At 35.3% G+C, this 21691-nt stretch overlaps 1 protein-coding gene across 4 annotated transcripts in view; it reads left to right on the top strand.

Moving 5' to 3' along the window:
• ANKRD6 (ankyrin repeat domain 6) overlaps positions 1-21691 on the top strand; it is a 198144-nt gene that overhangs the window by 79486 nt on the left and 96967 nt on the right. For 2 of the 4 annotated variants that reach the window (XM_031964527.1, XM_003769281.3), the window contains exon 1: positions 18597-19046. The exons of 1 other annotated variant lie outside the window; for it this stretch is intronic. The gene's annotated coding sequence lies outside the window, so the exon portion shown is untranslated. Of the gene's footprint in view, positions 1-18596; positions 19047-20084; positions 20165-21691 lie in introns of those variants that run through there. One more of the 4 variants, XM_031964525.1, reaches the window with a different exon arrangement.

The raw sequence follows: 21691 nt of genomic DNA, 5'->3' as shown, positions 1-21691 counted from the left end.
TAATAGTCAACAAACATTATTAAGCACCTATTAAGTTCCAGATATTGTGCTAAATACAAGATAAATACAAAGAAAGTCAATATGGTCTTTCCCTTGAAGGAGCTGTGGAGGAAGCAACATATAAAAAGAAACTGAAAAGGGTAGAGAAGTATACCTGACTCTGGAGCAAGATGAAGATCTGTAACTGAGGTAGGCAATTTTGAGATGACTGACCTTGATCCTCTCCTTAAAGTGGAACATCTGGAAGGAGCTATCCAATGTCTACCCTCTCTATCCTTTCCAACTGAAAGGAGGAGCCCTAGGGTGAGAGCTATACTGAGAAGGTATGAGTTCAGAGTTAATATCATCTTGTAAGATTAAGTAGTTGTAGTATGGTAGAAAGGACACCAAGTTTGGAGTTAGGATATTTAGGGGTTCAAGTCCTAGTTCTGCCACTTAAGGAAACCATTTCACCTGTTAGAACCTTAGTTTACTATTCTGTAAAATGGGAATAATAAAAATATAAAATGGGAACAATAATATTTTTATAATATATCTCAGTTGTCAGTGTCAAGTAAAGTAATGTATATGAGGTATCTTTTTGACTTTTAAGCTTGTTGATTTTTATTGATGCCTTATGTTTTCAAATGAAATTCATATCCCATTCCCCTGAAAGTCTTTCTTGTAATAGAGGTTAAAAAAAAATAAACAATTTAGAATTATGTCTGTCTAGCCATCCATTCATAATCCTACATCTCTCAGTAAAGAGGGAGAGAAGCGCCTAGGGAATTTTTCAACTCTTATGGATCAATATGGCCACTTTGATTACATATAATTGTCTTATTGATATTTTCATTTAGGTTGCTTTGATCATGTATATTTTCCTGGTTCTCTTTATTCTTTATCATTTAACATGTCATTTTATGTGAAGACTTATTCATTTAAGATTGGAATTTTTCATATTTGCTAAAACTTCTAGTGCAGTAATATTCTCTTATGTTAATGGACCACAATTAATTTATCCATTCCCTAATCAATAGGTAAATTCTTGGTTTTTAGTTCTTTGCTGTCACAAAAAAAGTACTTTGCTATAGGACCTTTTCTTTTTCTTTGACTTCCTTAGAATATTTACTCAGTTGTGGAATTTCTGGGTAAAAGATAGGACTTAACAAATGCTTTATTTGTCGAACTATGCATTAGGTGAAGTTACAAATAGAAGCAAACAAGATAGTTCCTGTCTTCAAAGAGCTTATACTCTAATGGAGGAATATAAGATATAAAGAGGTGCTGGAAAGGTGAGGGAGTGTGCATATTTAACATCATGGTGAGGAGATGTCCAGGAAGTATTATTGTTGCCAAAAATCACTTTTAGAACTCATAACATGCTATATAGGGAATAGAATTTTGAGCTGGAAAAGTCCATAGCCATCAACTAGATGAAAGGTTCTTTATCGTTTTTGTGTGTGTCATGGCTCTTATAGTCTTTTAATTTGTAGTCTTTAAAGTTACTTATCTAGGATTACACAAAAAGTAAATGGTAGTCAGCATTTTAATCTTGACCTTTCGACTCCAAATCTTTCTACTGTATAATTTGGTATTGTTACTTATATTTGGATATTTTTTCTTGCCTTAGATTTAATTCAACAAACACTAAGCAATTATCATGCGCATTGTACTGTGGTAGGCTCTGGGAATATCCTGTTCTTCCTACTTTGTTTTCTCTGTCCCTCTCCATTCTTTCTCTTCTGGTCTTTGCTTCCCAGCCAAGTTCTGAAACTAAAAAACTATAAAAATATGGAAATAGAACTCCAGTGAGTCCTGTGTAATTGGGCCATGAAACCACTGCACTAAATTACTGTCAACTGCTATAAGCAGAATCATCAGTCCGGTCTATCTGATGGCTTAAAAAACCTACATCCCATTCCTTTTAAAACCTGGAACAGAGCATCTGGTATCCTTTTCTTCAATTTTAATACCCTGTATTAGTGAATGATATGTAAGTTGTCAGACAAGAACAGCAACTGAAGGAGTGGGGATTTTGCTGCTGTTGTTGTTAGATTTGGAGGGGGTTGCTTTTCTTTATTGTTGTTGTGATTGTGTTTTTTGTTTTTGTTATTCACTACATATTTTTTCACTGTCAATGGTGGGGGATCCCTTGTTATGGTGAAAAACCTGAAGGGACAACCTAAAGGCTTTTAAGGGAAAATGTCCTTTTGTACTCAATGAATCTTTCTGTTATTTTTGATATTCGTAGGATAACTGTGTGGTACTATTCCTGAATATTACTGTTTTGCAGAGAAATTGTATTGTTACAAAGAATGGTGAGCTAAAAAGATGCTATTGTGACTTCTTACTTAGAGGTTACATATAATATATTCTTGCATCAGCCAGAAAGCCACAATTGATTTGGCAATAGAAAAACTGCCGCTGGTGGTGAAATACCATTATTACACCTTCTTCCTATCTTTTTGTAGCTTCTATAACTTGGTAACCTTTGAAGTTGTTCATTTTTGTTTTTAAGAGATTCGGAGACAGATTCTTGTGCTAATCCTAATATTAGCAATAAGTGTGAGTGCTAATCTTCCTTGCTCATATTCTGATTATAGGAAACAGAAAGGGCAATGTCAGGAAATCTGCAGTGGTTCTGGAATGGCAGAATAGCTTGGCAGACACAGGATTCTGAATATGATTGAAGAGGTTTAATTAATATCAGCGTATCAGAAATTTTCAGCAGCAACTTCTTTATGGTTTGCCACCAGGAAGCCATAAGGACCCTTTAGTCTTTATTGTTTTTCCCCTAGTGCAAGAATCCTTAACATTTTTTGTGTTATGGACCAATTTGGCAATCTGGTAAAGTTTGTGGATCCCTTCTCAGAACCATGTTTGTAAATAATTGAAAGAAATGATAAATTTCTAGAAGTTACTAAAAATAAAGATGAAATTTTCTCCTCATCCAACTGAAAATCTGTCAACTCTGGGTTAAGAACCTGTATTCAATATGCTACCATATTGACAATTCTTTTTCTTTGAATAAATGTATATAAATTGATTGTTGTCTATAAAAATCAATAATGTGTAGGCTAGGATTCCTATGGGCTGTATATTGACTTAGAAATTCACATACTAACATTATCTATATTTTGTTGTATTTTCCATTTATTTTGTTAAATATTTCCCAATTTTATTTTAATCTGGTACAGATTGCAGTGGAGAGTGTTGTGCATTATGTGAACCCCTGAGTCAGACATTTGCTGTAGCAGGTCATAGATGCATGTGAGGGACCATTTTGCCTTAAAAGCCTAAGTTAACTGAGGCAGCATGACATAGAGGAAAGAACTCTGGATGTAAAGACCTCTCTTAATACCTTGTCGATCAGAACCATTCTCTAATCTGTGGATGGCCAGAGTTGAACATAACAGATTAGAGAGAAGTGAGACAGGAATCAAACAAAAGTTTAATTTTTAAGTGAGAAAAACAGTTTATAAAAAAGGATACATGTACTGAAGCCTGTCCCCCTTTGTGTGTGTGTGCATATAAAATATGCTTTAGTGTAACCAAATTTCAGTATTCATACCAGTGGTTGTTCAATGAGCTGTGGCCCTGACAGGAAAGACATCAGCAACAAGGTGACAAGTTTGATTCATAGCAGGGCTTCACGACCAAAAACAATTCTGGAATTTTACTGTGGCTGATCATCCAATGGGTGAGTGCAAAGGATTGTTGCTAAGTTATGTACAGCTTGCTTGAGAGGCCTTAATTCTGGAAAATGGGGTCTCCTAATACCTTAATGGCCTTCAGATATCCATATCTTCCTTCCCTCCAACAACCTACTTCCTATTGTATATAATAGAATAGAACTTTGTAATTAGCACAGTACCTAGTGCATATCAGATACTTAATAAATGCTTATTCTCTTCGTTAATAGAAGTTAATAGAAACATATCCCAAGGCATAAGGAAAAACTTGTCCAAAGATGGGAAATTGTATATAGAATATGGGGAGGTGGCCGGAGGTTATTCATCACCAGGATTACTACTGAGTGATCAATTTTTTTAGTCACAGCCAAGTCTGAGGGGATTGTAGGGTTTTTTCTGTCAAAGAAGAAGATACCAACAAAATCTTGGATTCTTCAGATATTGAAGAAGTATTAGTATGGCATGCCAGTTCAGAGATTTATCTGAAATGGATGAACTTTTTTATCTGAAAGTACCTTCCCCTGGGGTGCCCTTAAAAAAAAAAAAGATGAAAGGGAAATAAATTGGAGTATTTTTGAATCATTATTTTGGAAAAGCATTATCCCATATGGAGAATCAGATTCCCTCAGCCATGAAATAGTGTGCTCTTTTATGTTTGAGAATGTATTATCATTTCCATTGGGATAACCCATGGGAAATAAGACTGCTGTAACTTCCAGTATTATAGCACATAGACTTTGATGCTCACAATACATTGCTTTGCTATCATTCCCATTACTGTCTCCCCTCTATTATATTCATTTTCTTTTTTAAAAAGTTTAATAACAAGCTAGATAAAAACAAAATAGGCAGTAAACTGAGGCAAGAAATATTCTTTTTTGTTTTCCATTCTCCACTACCAGGCCTCTAGTGAAGAAGTGGTCTGGTCACAATGGAATATTAACCCTACTATGGATGCTTCAGTTCTAGTTGGAATCCTCTCCCATTTCCACTTGCTTTTTCTGGGCTTTAGGTGCAGAAGTCCAAAATGTGGTCTTTATACCTCACCTTCCTCATTTGTAAAATTAGAGGATTGAACAAGATTACTTTTGAGGTCCCTTCCACCTTTAGATTTAAGGCTCTTATGACCTATAGCTTCCATTTTAGTTCCAATTCTATGATCACATGAATTATGAATAGGACTCCTCAATTCTGTGTTGCTGTGTAGTAGTAATGATAATGACAACAAATTTATTTAGCATTTTAAAGCTTACAAAGTACTTTGCTCACATTAATCCTATGAGATAGGTTTCATAACTAATATTATTCCTTTCTTACAAATGAGAAAAACACTGAAACATGGTAAGTTATTTGCCCATAATCACATAATAATTGATGCAGGATTTGAGACTAGATCTCTTGATTTGTCATCCAATCTCTTTCTATGTAATATACTGTCTACTTAGAGATAGCTAAGTGGTACCATGGATAGAGTGATAAGAATTGAAATCAGGAATATCTGAGTTCAATGTGAACTCAGATACTTGCTGATTGTATGTTTCTGGGCAAGTCACTTAACTTTTGTCTGCCTTATTTTTCTTGTCTGTAAAATGAAGATAATAATAGCACATACCTCTCAGAATGATTGTGAAGATCTAATGACATAATATTTGCAAAGTTCTAGTTATTAATTGATGGCTTCAAAATATTTTTGATTTTTCCAGTATTTGTACTTGAATTCCTGCTCTGATATTTACTACCTGTAGGGGCTTAGACAATACAAATGAATCCAATTCAACAAGCATTTATTAAGTGCCTAATATATACAAGGCACTCTCATAGATGCTACCAATACAAAGTCAAAAGCTTGGTTTCCAAGATCCTTATATTTTACTGTGTAAATACAAGATACACACAAAAAAGTAAATTAAAGTCATTTGAGGAGTGATAGATGAGCCAGGGATAGAAGAATAGGGCAGAATCAGAAAGGACATGGTGTAGGCCATAGCTTCTAAACTTATCCTTGAAGGGATATAGAAATTCCAAGAGGTAGAGGTGAGATGGAAAGTATTCCAAGCTTGGGGGAAGAGCATGTGCCATGGTTCAAAGGTAGGAGATAGAATGCCCAATAACAGGAATGGCAACAGAGTTAGTTTGACTAAAATGTAAAGTAGGTGAGGTTGATTAATGTGAAATATCACAGAATATAGTCTGGAGTCAGATGGTAAAGGTCAAAGCATAAATGCCCAAAAAGGAATTTGTTTTTATTCTAGAGATAGTAGGGAAATAAGTGATTTAACATTTCTGGACCATAATTTCCTAATTTGTAAAATGAGAGTATTGGCATAGATCGCCTCCAAAGTCCCTTCCAGCTATATGATTTTATGCTTCTATGATATTTCCACCAATAATGATTGGAACCCTCCCTGTTTTTAATTGAGATAATAGTTATAAAACAATTGGCCAGGCTTAAAGTGCTCTTCATGATTTGATATGGATGGGAAAAATTCATCAGTCTGCTGCTTTGAAGGAAGTGATAGGGAATGGGGATATCAGAGTAGAAGTGGTGGGAAAGCAGGGAGTAGTCCCTGAGATTGTGTTAGACAGCCTGAGAGTAGTGGAGAAGCAGGGCCCAGGAAGGAAGGCTTTTATCTTTTATCAGCCAAGATGGGTAGGACACTAAGAAACAGTCTCTGTAAAAAGAATGTCTACAGTACTTGCAGAAAGGAAAAGCTGATCATGAAGAGTGAAATATGGGAAGTAAGGAGGATCATCTAGGAGGACTGACTATAGAGACAGGGGTTGGGAGTTTGTGAAAGTAATTCCCCACTAAATTGCTTAGGATTACCTTATTAATATTTTTGTATTTTAAAGAATTTTTGCAATTTCAGCATCTAAGAACTGGTAATTGATGAAATCTTACTCCCCAGCAGTAGAGGGGTTCAAATATTAGATCTGACCCTTGTTATTATGCATATATATTATATTTTATTTTTTATTTATTTATTTTATTTTATTTTTTTTATTTTTTTATTTAATAGCCTTTAATTTACAGGATATATACATGGGTAACTTTACAGCATTAACAATTGCCAAACCTCTTGTTCCAATTTTTCACCTCTTACCCCCCCCCCCCCCTCCCCTAAATGGCAGGATGACCAGTAGATGTTAAATATATTAAAATATAACTTAGATACACAATAAGTATACATGACCAAAACATTATTTTGCTGTACAAAAAGAATCAGACTCTGAATTATTGTACAATTAGCTTGTGAAGGAAATCAAAGATGCAGGTGTGCATAAATATAGGGACTGGGAATTCAATGTAATGGTTTTTAGTCATCTCCCAGAGTTCTTTTTCTGGGTATAGTTAGTTCAGTTCATTACTGCTCCATTAGAAATGATTTGGTTGATCTTGTTGCTGAGGATGGCCTGATCCATCAGGACTAGTCATCATCTAGTATTGTTGTTGAAGTTATATTATATTTTATATCAGTAGTTGAACAGATAGCTTTAAGATCATAGGACTTAGAGCTAGAGAGAAGATTAGAGATCATTGGGTCTGGTCTCATCATTGTATAACTGATGAAAATTGAGTGGGGAAAGTGGCCTGCCTAAGATTACACAAGTGAGCCCAGTCTTCCAATGGCAAATAAACTGCTTTTTCTATTGTACTTTTGTCTTAAGAAAACTGGGGTCTCTAGTCTATTCCTTATAACCCTAATTGTGCATTCTATAGAAAAGAATTATAAATGCTTAATAATTTCCAAAGGATAAAGATATTTCTTACAGGATTCTGAAGTTCAGCCAATTAAATATGTTTTCTTTTAAAATTACTTTATAATAGCACTCTATTATGATCATAAGAACCAAGTCTCCAGAGAGCAGAGCACTTTAAGGCAGCTTAAAATGCATGAAAATGAACATCTCTGGGGCTAAAACTTGGCATAAAATAAGCAGTGCAGAGATATTGTGTTTCTATCCCTACTGTCTACATCTTAGGACTTGCTCTGAGTTCTTGATTGAACAGATGATAACATTTTATTTGAGGATAATTCAGGCAAATAATGGTGTAATTTGATGGTACTTAAAAATGATTACTCAATAAAGAATTTAGTAGATGAAATTTATCAGCAACCATTTAGATAAAGCCTTTCCTGATCCCCTCAATTGCTAACATTCTCCCTTTCAAACTTACTTATATTATGTACAATGTATTGATTATCTTTCTATTTATTCTGTAAATATTCTATTTATCCTTGTACACATAGGACACAGGTAGTTGGTACAGTGGATAGAAAGCTGGCCCTGGAGTTAGGAAGATCTGAGTCCCAAATTCACGCCCTGCCTGGAACTGGATGCTCCTCTTTAATCCTACATTTCACTCTCCATGACCAGCTTTTTCTTCCTACAAGTGCTACTTGTAGCACTCCTTACTCCTTACAGAGATGCTTAGTTTCTTGGTGTCTTACCCATCTTAGCAGATGAAAGATAAAGTCTCCCTCCCTAGGCCCTGCTTCTTTAGTAACCTCAGTCTGTCTAACAATCTCAGGAACTACTCTATAAAAAGGATCTACATTTCTCTTTCCTCAATATTTCTACTCTGATGTCTGCATCCCCTAACACTTTCTTCAAAGTAGAACCCGTGAACCTGAGGAAATCACTTAATTTGTCAGTCTCAGTTTCCTCATGTGTAAAATGGGGATAATAATAGCATCTGTCGCCCAGGGTTGTTGTGAAGAAAAAATGAGATAATAGTTATAAAACAATTGGCCAGGCTTAAAGTGCTACATAAATTCTGGCTATGATCATTATTATTATTGCTTTTTTTCTTCCCCATTAGAAGATAAACTCTTTGTGAGGAGGATATATTTCATTCATTGTGTTTGTATTCTTAGTGGCTAGTACTGTGTTTGGTACTAATAGTTACTTTAAAATGATTGACTGATAACTAACATTGAGTTTTGAAATATGAGTTATATTTATTTTCAACAAGAGACTGTGTTTTGTTTGAACAAGAGCATTCCTAATGGTAACAAAATAGATTTCTAATAACGAACAACCAAAAACTGTAGCCTGTAGGTATAATGGAATGCCTTTGCTCCCCTAAGAAATTATGAATTTGAGGATTTCAAAAATACATAGGAAGATTGTAAAGCAGAATCAAGAACAAATAAAATAGCATCTCTATCAGCCAACAATGCATCAAGCGTTTTTTTAGTGGTTACCTTGTTCCAGACACTACCAAGAATATAAAAACAATGAATGAAACAATCCTTTACTTTCAAAATATTTATGCTCTAGTTGGGGAAACAAGAAGGAAATATATACAGAAAAAAATATAAAGAAAATAAACACAAAAAATTCAAAGCAATTAAACATGAAGTTTAGTTTACATGAAAACAACACAGTCAGCTGAACTCAGAGTAATTGTAATGAGTAATCTTGGTTCTGAAGAACAGAGACTAAAATAGATCCTTTCTCAGTCCTCCACCCCACTTGGGGGGAGGGAAGACTGTGGAGGTACAGAACATTGCAAATGTTATTGGACATGGTTGCTTTATTAGCTTGCATATTGGCCTTTTCATTGTTTCAGATTAGAAAAATGGCTTAGAAAATGGGTGTTGTAAAAACAAAACAAAATACCAAACACCCAGTATTCATATTCATCATTTCTTAGGGCACAATAACATTCCATTTCCTGCATAAACCATAGTTTAACCATTCCCTAATCTGTGGGCACTCATTTTGTTTTCCATAAGAGTGGCAACGTCTTTTTTTTCCTTCAAAAAATGGGAGAGAGCAAAAATCCTAGTACTGATCGTATTTAAGTTTAGGAAGATACTAAAATTAGCTGGATGAGGACAATCATCTCTTGATCATGAATAAAATATTTGAAGTCTTCTCAAACTTTTATTTACCTAGATTGTAGTCCAATAAGGAATTACCATCAACATGAGATTAAGGTCTGCCACAAATGGTGGTTAGTATTGTACACATAAATATATGTCTCAGTTGAGTGTGTGTATACCTCTTACTGCTTCTGACTAATTTCACAGAATTCCAAAACCATTTTACAACTTCCATTAGCCTAATACACTTTTAGCTAACTCTACCCTATCTCCCTAGGTACATTTGATCCCATTGGAGCTTTAGCCTGTAGTAAAGTGCTGGCTCATGCCATGCTCTGAATAAGGGCCATGAGATTAATTCTGATAGAAAATCCTTTGTGAGTAAGAAAGCAGGAAGTGCAAGTCACAAGGAGAATTTTATATTGGCAAGGATTTGAAAAACCTAACTTTTACCAGCTGATTCTAAAGCATGAAATCCTGAGCTGTCCACTCCTATAAATGTTGCTCTTCATCCAGATACAGAAGAATTACACACTTTGAGAATGTACATGTACATGGGAAAACACAGATTTTCCTTCTGTCCCTAGCCTGCAGAATAAGGAGTAAAGAAATAGGACAACAGTCTACTGTTACTGTACTGAAGGTACTTTCCCTAAACACCTTCAGCATTGAGTGTCTGCGTTTCCAGAAAGCTCCCTGATGTCCTAGGATAAGATAGATTTGATTTTATAGAAATATTATCTAAGTAGGACACATTCACCTTCATAAAAGAAGGAAACATTGTTATTACTGTTAATCGCATCTGTATTGGGTTGGCTCCATATCTCTAAGACTCCTATGCGTTATTTAACAATAATATGGGTGATCTCTGATCTCTTGTGGCAGTACTCTTTCCAGTGATCACATTCTCAACTTTTTAATACCTTCTCATTCTGTGTAATTCTACCAGCAAGAGCTCACCTCTGTGTAGCCTTCTTTTCAATCTCTTGACATTGAATATATACTAATAAAGTACACAGGCTAGACAACCAGTATCCTTTGGACTCCTTAAATGACGAGCCCATTTATCATTCATCTCTCTAGTGATACATTATGATACTTCTCTTCCATAATGCAACCTTTCCATTCTCACCACAAATCTCTCTATTGTCTTTTTGTAACTTATAACTTTAGTACTTAAAAGATTGTGGGGGCAGCTTAAGTGTTGCAGTGGATAGAGCACTAGCTCTGAAGCCAGAAGGATCTGAGTTCAAATATGGCCTCAGACACTTAACACTTTCTAGCTGTATGACCCTGGGCAAGTCACTTAACCCCAATTGCCTCAGCCAAAAAAAAAAAAAAAGATTGTGACATTTGTTGCTTTATAGCTATATTACAGTGTTTTAATATTTAACAGATGTATCTGTTTCAGGAAGAAGTTTGAGCTCATTCAAAGCACTGTACAACATGACACAATAGTCAATGACTATAGCTATCTATTATTTGATAAACCTCCAAACTACCAAGTTTCTGCATTAACAACTCACGATTTCACAAAAATTGCTGGATATACTGGAAAATAATATGTCAGAAACTCAACATCACACCCCATACCAAAATAAGGTCAAAATGAATACATGATTTGGACATACATGACACCATAAGCAAATTAGGAGAACAAGGGATAATTTACCAATCAGATCTTTGGAGGAGGGAAGAATTTATGACCAAAAAAGAACTAGAGAACATTATGAAATGCAAAAAGGACAACTTTGATTACACTAGATTAAAAAGGTTTTACACAAATAATACCAACACAAACAAGGTTAAACATGATTAGGAAAAAAATTTTACAGCCAGTGTTTCTGATAAAGGTCTCATTTCTAAATATACAAAGTACTGTGTCAAATTTCTAAGAATACAGGTCATTCCCCAGGATATAAACAGACAATTTTCAGATGATGAAATTTCAGTCATCTATAGTCATATGGGGGAAAAAAATGATCCTAAAGCACTATTTATTCAGAAGTGCAAATTTAAACAACTTTGAGGTACCACCTCATACCTTTCAGATTGACTAAGATAACAGGAAAAGATAATAGTAAATGGAGGAGGAGGGATGTGAGAAAATTGGGACACTAATGCGTTATTGATGGAATTGTGAAATGATCCAACCATTCTGGAGAACAATTTGGAACTATGCTCAAAGGGATATAGAACTGTGCATACCCTTTGGCCCAGCAGTACCACTATTAGGTCTGTATCCAAAGGAAATCATAAAGGAGGGAAAAGAACCTACATGTGCAAAAATGTTTGTAGCTATTCTTTTTGTGGTTGCAAAGAATTGGAAAATGAATAGGTACCCATCAATTAAGGAATGGCTGAACAAGTTATGGTATGTGAAAGTAATGGAATATTATTGTATAAAAAATGATGGACAAGCTGATTTTAGAAAGACTTACATGAACTGATGCTGAGAGAAACAAGCAGAACCAGAAATACATTGTGCACAGTAAGAGCAAGATTGTATGATAATCATGAAAGACTTGGTTCAACTTCTCAGTGGTTCAGTGATTTAAGGCAATCTCAATGAACTTTGGATAGACAATGCCATTTGAACCCAGAAAAAGAACTATGGAGATTGAGTGTAAATAAATATGTACAATGTTCAATTTTTTTCCTCTCTCATAGTTTTACCTTTTTGTTCTGATTTTTCTCTCCCAACATAATCATAAAGAAATGTATTGCAATAGAATAGCAATTTCTGGATGTAGTTTCCCTTATATTGACACAAAATCTTTTACACACACACATACACACCCTGCAACTTCCTTGAGAGTCAACTTCTTTAGCTGTTTCTCTCTGGTCTGAAATCTGATTGGCTCTGTTTTCTCTGAAACAGTTTCCTGGCATAGGGCCAATTAAAAGCCCAAGTCATGAGGAATCCATGACTCTCAGACTTTATGGGTGTTTGCTATACCTTTGGTATATCCAGATGGAGACAAGAGGGCTTGTGTCCAGAGGAGCCAAGCAGTGCTGTATCCTTGTTGCAAAATTTTGCTTTGTTAGGGCAGATTAAACAATCTTTTTTGTAAAATGTCCAGTAGCTTGTGAGTGACCCATTTCAGTTCAATATCCAATCTGAATTAGGAGGATGCTGGTTTTAGAGGTGCACCTATAGCAGCTGTTGATATTGTTGTTCAGTCATGTCTGACTTTGTGGTCTTATTCATAGTTATCTTGGCAAGAATACTGGAATGGTTTGCCAGTTCCTTCTCCAGCTCATTTTACAGATGAGTTATAATAACCTGCCCAAAATCACACAGCTGAGGCTAAATTTGAACTCAGAAAGATGAGTCTTCATGATTCCAAGCTAAGGATTGTGCCCACTATGCCATCTAGCTTCTCACAACAATTGTACATGTGCTATATTTATCTAAGATGTACATGGGCAATGCAGATGCATGTCTGAACAATAATCATTCTTTATCCACTTGGCTATTACTGTGTGAATTGTTAAGCTAGACATTTTTGAATGATTATGGATCTCATTTAAGAAATTTGGCTTTCTTCTGGCTAAAAAGGAAATAATATTATTAGAACACACTCTCTTCACTAACAGAAATTATTATTCAACAGATAAATATCAGTTCAACATAAATGATACAAGGCAGTATGTGATTAATTATTAAGCTACCATGGGTTAGATTTGTGTGGAAAGGCTTTGTGGAGGGAGAGGAATTTGAAATGAGTCTCGAAATGTGAGTAGAATCTAAATAGATAAAAGGAAAGAGTTGTAAACAGATGATGTATTCTGGGAGAGAGAGTGGACCAATTTTTAAAAAAATTTGTGTAGTATATCAACTTGACATTGGTGTATGCAGCTTTGGCTTAAACCAGCCAGTGAAACAACCCCTGGCAGCCAAACACTGTAAGAGGTAGAAAGCCAAAAAAGTTATAAATGATGAATCTAACACTGAATGTACTATGATGACAATGTCCTTGCTGGGTTCCCTGTTTCTAGCCTCTGTGAAAATCAAGAATCATCTCCTAGACTGTCACTTTGATCACTACTCAGAAGCTTGTATTGATTCCTCTTAATTGCCTTGAAGATCCAATTACAATTTTTGATTTCAAACCTGAAAGCCATCTGTTAACTAGTCCGTGTTGATCTTTCTCTTCTTTTTTCTTCTGTAACTCTGACTTATAAGTTTCTGTTTCAACTAAAAAGAGTTCACCAATCTCTCACAAAAAAACTTTCCATGTTACCCACCTCAAAACATGGAGATACTGTCCTTTTAAACTCTTGATTTTAAAACAAACACACAAATTCCATTCACTTGCAAATGTAGAAAAGTGAAAGCAATGCTGGATTTGGAATTGGAAGACCTGGACATGAATCCTGATTTAGCTTATTCATATTTAACCTTTTTATATTATATTTTACTTTAAAGCAAATACACAAATTCTATTCACTTGCAAGTGTAGAAAAGTGAAAGCAATGTTGAATTTGGAGTTGGAAGACCTAGACATGAATCCATTTCATATTTAACTTTAGGCAAATTACATTATCATATTACCTACCTCAGTTTCTTCAACTGTAAAATGAGGGGACTGGATAAAGTCTTCCCTGTGTTATAAACTCTATATCCATAATCCTAAATCCTATCTATTGTACCGCTACAACATCTTGGGAGAACATCCCTTTTGGGGAACATTACCATTAAATCTCCCACCACCTAATTAAGCCCTTTATTACTAAGACTATTATTACAGCTGATTTTAAAGCCATACTCTGTTTTCAACTTCCTTTATTACCTTCTTTCCTGTTTACCCACTTTGCATTCTACCTATACTAACTAAACCCCAACTTTACCATGTTGTCTTCTACCTCTGTACATTTGTACCCTCATCTGTGGGAGTTGATACTTCCTTATCTCACTATTTAAAATTCTTTTCTTTCTTAATTCTGAGCTCGGATATAAAGCCTTCCTTGATGTCTCCATGGTTAAAAGTGTTGTCTCCATTCTCATTGTCTTAGAGTATTTTATATGAATTTCTCTTTTATTCACCACCACATCTTCTTGCATGTATCTCTAGATATATTATATATTTTCATTTCTTTCCCAATAGAATATGTTTAGTGAAGGTAGGAGTCATTGGAAATTTTCTGGTTTTAGACAGTGCTTTGAATATTAATTATCTACTGGTAATAAAGAAAGGTTTTTAAATTAATTTAGTTCCTGCCCATTTGCAACAAACTAAAGGGATTAGAATTTTGAAGTGATTTTTTTTCTAGCTCTCACCCAGCTTTTGTTTAGAATAAAAATGTCATCGAAGAGTCCTGTAATGCCTGAAAATTTTTCAGAATCTCAAATTTAGAGACCACTTTCTGGTTGTTCACATTTCTATAGTTGTAAAAGGCCAGCCAGAGCTATCTGTCCAAAGAAAGGAGAGGAAAAATAACTAGGTGCAACTGTGGATAAAAACACTGGATCTGGGTTCACAAGAGGGTCAGAATTTAATTCCTGCCTTAGAAGCGTACAAGTTATGTGGCCTTTAGTTTCCTCATTTGTAAAATGAGGATTATATTAGTACCCACTTTTTAGTGCTATTGTGAAGGTAAAATAAAGTGCTATGTAAATGCTATTTATTTTTATCAATTGGCTTCAGATGAAATGTAATTCCCATTTAAAAGGTAGCTGGTACCTTAGAGATCCTCTAGTCCATCCTCTCTTCTCATTTTGCAGATAAGAAGATAAAGTTCTCAGAGATTAAGTGAATTGTACACATTCACACAATTAATGGCAGAACTGGGACTAGAATCCAGGTTTCCTAACTTTGGTTTTGAGGTTTTACATGGAGGGTAGGTGGCATGATTACAAGATGGCTGGGTGGTACAATGGATAGAGCACTGAACCTGGAATCAGAAAGGCTCAAGTTCAAATCTAACTTCAGATACTGACTAGCTTTGGAACTCTGAGTAAGTCATTTACCCTATTTCCCTCATTTTCATCATCTATGAAATGAACTGGAGAAGGAAAGGACAAATCACTCTAGTTTCTTTGCCAAGAAAACCCCAAACAGGATCACTAAGAATTGGACACAATTGAAAATGACTAGACAAAGTATGACAAAGCAAAATATGACTAAACTTCTGGGATAAAAAGGACAAGTCTTCTCAAAAGAAAGAAACATTCAATTACAGTTTGTGAAAGAGAGCAAGGTGACCTGGTAAGGAAAAAAAAAAGTCAAAACCCACTTAGGCTTATAGTTATGTTTCCATTGGAAAACTTATTCTACTAGTGGAACCCAGATTCCCTAATAGCATCCAGTGGGGTATTCCATCTTGCTTTCTGGTTAATAACAAACCAGATGATAGAATGAATATAATTCCAGAATCTGAATTTAGTGCCTTAGCCATATTTTACTTTCAGTAAAACTAAAGTGAGTTGCTAGATTAAGGAAAATGGAGAGTACATAGTAGGTCCTCAACAGGTTTGTTTTTTGTTTTTTTTAAACTGATCAGGGTTGTCAGTTTAACTTCTGATTATATTATAGCTACTAATCTGGTGTTGGATGGTGGTGGTTGTTTGTTGTTGTTGTTTTCCATCATTCTTAAAGGGGACCATGATATTAGGGAGATGGTGCTATGAAATATCAATTGGATTTAAATATGCTAGAGCTGTGCAAACCAGCTTCACTTTCTCCTCCAGAGGCATCTGAGTCTAGTGGTCAGCTATATAGATCAGGAACAACAACAGCAGCCAGTGCCTGGAATGTATTTCCCTTACATCTTCATAGAATTTCTTTTTTCAAAGCTCAGTTCAAGAAGATATAGAAAGGGAACAAATAGATGGCACAGTACATCAAGCACTGATCCTGGAGTCAGGAACCTTGAGTTCAAATTTGACCTCAGATACTTGATACTTGTTAGCTGTGTGACCCTGGGTAACTCAGTTCCAATTGACTTGATCTCGCTACCTCCTCCTCCCAAAAGATAAATAGAGCATTACAAAATATAATTTTGATTTTATAAAATTAAAAGGTTTTTGCACAAACAAAATTAATGCAACCAAAAAAATAAAGAAAAGAGAAAACTGGAGGAAAAAAAATTTGCAACAGGGATTTTTGATAAAGTTCTCATTTTTCAAATATATAGAGAATTGAATTTGTAAAAATACAAGTCATTTTATAATTGATAAATGATCAAATAATATCAGACAAAGAAATCAAAGCTATGTATAGTCATATGAAAAAATGCTCTAAATCACTATTGATCAGAGAATTGAAATTTAAAACAACTCTGAGTTACCACCTCATACCTATCAGAATGGCAAATATGACAGAAAAGGGAAATGTTAAATGTTGAAGGAGATGTGAGAAAATTCAGACACTAATGTACTGTTGGTGGAATTATGAACTAATCCAGTCATTTTGGAGAACATTTTGGAACTGTGTCCAAAGGGCTATAAAACTATTCACACATATATCATTTGATCCAGAAATACCAGTATTAAGTCCATGTGTCAAAGACAACCAAAAGAAAGGTAAAGGACTTACAAAAATATTTATTTCAGTTCTTTTTCTGGTGGCTAGGAATTGGAAATCAAAGTGCTGCCCAACAATTGGTGAATGACTAAACAAGCTATGGGATATGATGGTAATGGAATATTATTATGCTATAAGAAAGGACAAGCAGGATGGTTTCAGAAAAACCTGCAAAGACTTACATGAACTGATCAAGTAAACAGAACCAAGAGAACATTGTACACAACAACAGCCATATTGTTCGATGAAGAACAGTGATTGACTTAGTTATTCTCAGCAATACAGTGATCCAAGGTAATCCCAAAGGACTAATGATGAAGCATACCATCCACCTCCCATGAAATAACTGATATTGATTGAATACAGACTGAAGCATACTATTTTCTACTCTTTTTTCATTATTAATGACTAATATGAAAATGTTTTACATAACTGCATATGTATAATCTATATTTGATTGTTTACCATCTTAGGGAGAGGAGATGGAAGGAAAAATTTGGAACTCAAAACTTTAAATAAAATATTTTTTAAAATTAAAAGTAAAAAGCTCAGTTCAATTGTCTCCTTCTCCTGTGTGTAGTCTCTTCTGTTCCCATCCTCCCCTAATCCCCAGAATAGTACCCTCCACCCGGAAATTAACTGCTATTTAACACATTTTCTTTTTGCATATTATTTCTCACACAGTATAATGGAATCTCCTTGGGGTTAGGAACTATATAGTTTTTCTGTTTGGTATCTCTGGTGCCTTTCACAGAAGCTGGTACTTAGTAAACATTCAGTAAACATCTGTCAGATATATACATATATTGTATTTAATATATACTTTAATATATTTAACATGTATTGGTCAACCTGCCATCTGGGGGAGGGGGTGGGGGGAAGGAGAGGGAAAATTGGAACAAAAGGTTTTGCAATTGTCAATGCTGAAAAATTACCCATGCATATATCTTGTAAATAAAAAGCTATAATAAAAAAAATCTGTCAGATTGAACTAAATTGATTTGAATTGAATTAGAAGAAAAAGTGGGAAGAATTTATTTAAATTGAGCTATCTATCCTGTTGCTTCTTATGATTTTTTTGATCTGAAAAAAATTAGTTTTCTGATGCTTTAGTCTTAGCAATTTAAAGACTCAGTGCAGACTTTGCTAGTATCAGTGAAATTAGTTTTATTTAACATTTAAAAAAGACTGAATAGCAGTAATGGTATTTCCTATCCCAGTCCTCTTATAAGCCCCTTCAGCCCACCTCTGAATAGAAATCATCTAGACAAAATTTTCTAGAGGCAAACTGGATTACAAATATCTGTGTAGTGCTGCATCGCTGAGTGTTGTCTGCCTGCGTTGGTGCAGTCACTTTGCTGTTAACTCCCAGCTGTGGAGGGTGGAGTTTCTGTGTATCTGTTGCGTGGATAAGCAGTCGTAGGTTTTTTCCTCCAAAGTGTTTTCAAGAGGGCAATTCAGTACAGTTTTGACCCTCTTGTTGACTCTCTCTCTCTCTCTCTCTCTCTCTCTCTCTCTCTCTCTCTCTCACACACACACACACACACACACACACACCCTCTTCACCACCATAAATTAGCAGCAGAGGAATGAAAACTTGGTCTCTCAGTCAGCTGGGCTTCCTTCAAGTGCATCGTGCTGAATTTTGGATTCATTTAGCTAGTGAAAAGAATGTTACAGGTCTTGTGTGACGGGTGCTGGAGAACCAGTGCAGCTCAACAAATGTCAAGAGATCTCGGACTTCAGAAGATGTGGAGAGCGCACTAGTAACTACAAAACATCTCAAGGCTAATGGAGGTCATAATGCATTTTAGATGTATATTAGTCAACTAGCAAAAGAGGCTAAATGTGGGGTGGGAAACAAGCAGCAAGCACTCTAACATAAATCGCCCGGGACCCACCGAAAATGACAGTCTGCGGAGGGCAATGATTTCTCCAGGAAAGAATTTACTGCAGTAATCAGGGAAGAAAGAACAAGATGTAGAGAGGGGGACAAGAACTCCCAGAAAGTAAGTATAATCCATCTTTACTCTGAGCTTGTAGCAGCAGGTGGAAAAAGCCATAGTTTTTGTTAACTGGTAATGTGTACTTAACCACCTTTTTACTGGATAGTGAATTTGTGATTGTAGCATGCATAATGTCTGAAAAGTGTTTTTTTGCAGGTCTTTTCTGAAACAGTTTTCAAGAGATTACATATATTTGCTTCTAGATATTGAGTCCTCAGAGACTAGGCTGCAAAACTCTCTGAAGGAGACAAAGGCAGTCTCACAGATTTATGGCTGTTCATTTAAAGAGAAAGCAGATCACATTGCTGTTGGTTGAACTAGGTGACCCTCTGTGCATAAGTAACTAGGAAGGGCAACACAAAAGTGAGTACTAATTAAGTAACAATGATAATGAGTAGGTAGGTGGGAGGAAAGGAGGACAATATTTATTATAGTGGAAGAAAGATGCAAAATTTTTCAAGTCTTCTGCCTAATTTCCCTTGGGTACGCATGTTATTGCCTAATGAACTGACAGCATGTTCACATTTAAGGTTTCACTCCTAAACCCTATAAAGTGAGCAACATGTTGAAAACTGACTTTGGCAAAAGAAATTACTGGTAAGTCAGGGTTGATTTTTAAAAAAACTTTAATGATAATTATATTTTCACAAAGATATGCTATGCACATAATAGGCAGCCAATAAATATCAAAAAAATACCTAAAATTTAAAGAAAGAATTAGCTATGATATATCAGAAGGTGGCGAAGGGAATGCACCAATATCAGGGAGAAATAGCTAAATTCTATCCAGTCTATTATACTACTACAACCCTTTCATATTTCCTCTTCCTTTGCTATTTATTCTCCTCTCTGCTTTATTCACAATTATTTCAAAAGGGGGAAGAATTGGAGCAAAGTTTGACTGGAGCTTTGAATGATATAATTTTTTTTTCATCCTTTACCTCTAGCATTACCAGTGAAGTGTGGGAATGTTTGGACATTGAGGCAGACTCTCCTCTACCTGAGTTCACAAATTGTTATAATATTTCTTTCCCTTTCTCCCCATTCCTCCACAGTTGGGAAACTTCAAGTTAGGAGCCAAGAATATTATGAAAAAAAGTTGAGAACTGCTGTTTTGAAGGGTAAGCAGGAAACATTCTAGAATGCTGAAGAGAGATACTCATAGCACTAACTTGTGGCACTATTATTTCAGTCCCACATGAAACTGTGGACTTAGAAGTCAGTGGGTCAAAAGTAGTAGAATTAAAAAAGACGTTTTCATTATATTCTTATAAACTCATTTGTTGAGTGATAATTCATCCTTAGAATGAAATGATTGAATCTAAACCTGTATAACACTTAGATCCCTTACCATAAAAGTGGTAAGGTTGGATGATCACAAAATCATAAAAATAAGTATTTATTAGTGCTTTCCACTACAAGATAAGGGTTTGATGATCACAAAATTTATAAAAATAAGTATTTATTAGTATTCTCCAGTGCATGGTTCTTACTATTCATCACACACTTTGTTAATCTCTGGGGGAATTTAAAAAAATGGTCAAAACAAAACAAAACATAGCCCTTGCCAAAGTCACATTCTAATGTGAGAGATGACATGAATTGAACTATGTACATATAAGATATATACAGTGTAAATGGGAAATAATGTCACAGAGAATGTACTGGCAGTAGTGGAGAGAGGGAGATATTGGGAAAGGCCTCTTAGAGAAAGTGAGATTTCAGCCCAGTTTTGAAGGATGCAGAGAGGCCAAGAAAGATTTTCCAGGTATGGAGGAGTGGAAGGGAAGGAGATAGTCATAAAGGAAGTCATAGCTAGTCATTTAGGAAAATGGTGTCAAAGTCAAATAAAAACATATCTCTGCAGGCTAAATATTGGCTTAAAAATACACAAATTAGGGGCAGCTAGATGGTACAGTGGAGAGAGCACCATCTTTAGAGTCAGGAGCATCCTAATTCAAATCCAGCTTTAGATACTTAACACTTATTAGCTGTGTGACGCTGGGCAAGTCACTTAATTTCAGTTGCCTTGAAGAGAAAGGGAAGGAAGGAAGGAAGGAAGGAAGGAAGGGAGAGAGGGAAAGGGAGGGAGGGAAGAAAGAGGGAAGAAGGGAGGGAAAAAGAAGGAAAAACACAAGTTAAAATTATCTATGTTGAATTATATTTTTATTTATTTTGGTAAACATTTCCCAATTCCATTTTCATCTGCCTTTCTTGGGAGTTTGTTTGTGTGCCCTGAATTTTACACTGGGATTGAGGTCATCCCCTTTTTTGTACATAAAGACTGAGTTGAGATTAAGGTTAGATTTTTTAATGGAATTGTGATTTCAGCTATATAGGAAATACTTCCTAAGGAACTCAAGCTAGGAAACAAGATCAGCATCTGCCTTGCAAATTAAAAGTTTTGAAGAGCTGCCTAGGATACTTGTCTGGAATGATCCAATCAGTCCATATCTGAAGGAGAACTCAAATTCTTTCTTCTTGCTTAAGTCCAGCTCTCTTTCTACCATGCTACTGTTACCTCTGACTCAAGATCACACGGCTGGTAAATAGTTAAGCCAGGATTCAAACCTTGGTTCTTGAAAACCTGTGTTCCTTCCAATAAGATGGATCTAGATAGCCAGAATTCAAGTCCTGAATTTGCCACC

This window comes from Sarcophilus harrisii, chromosome 4 (genome assembly GCF_902635505.1).
Source record: "Sarcophilus harrisii chromosome 4, mSarHar1.11, whole genome shotgun sequence".
Classification (NCBI taxonomy): domain Eukaryota; kingdom Metazoa; phylum Chordata; class Mammalia; order Dasyuromorphia; family Dasyuridae; genus Sarcophilus; species Sarcophilus harrisii.
This window is presented reverse-complemented; position numbering and strand designations above follow the sequence as displayed.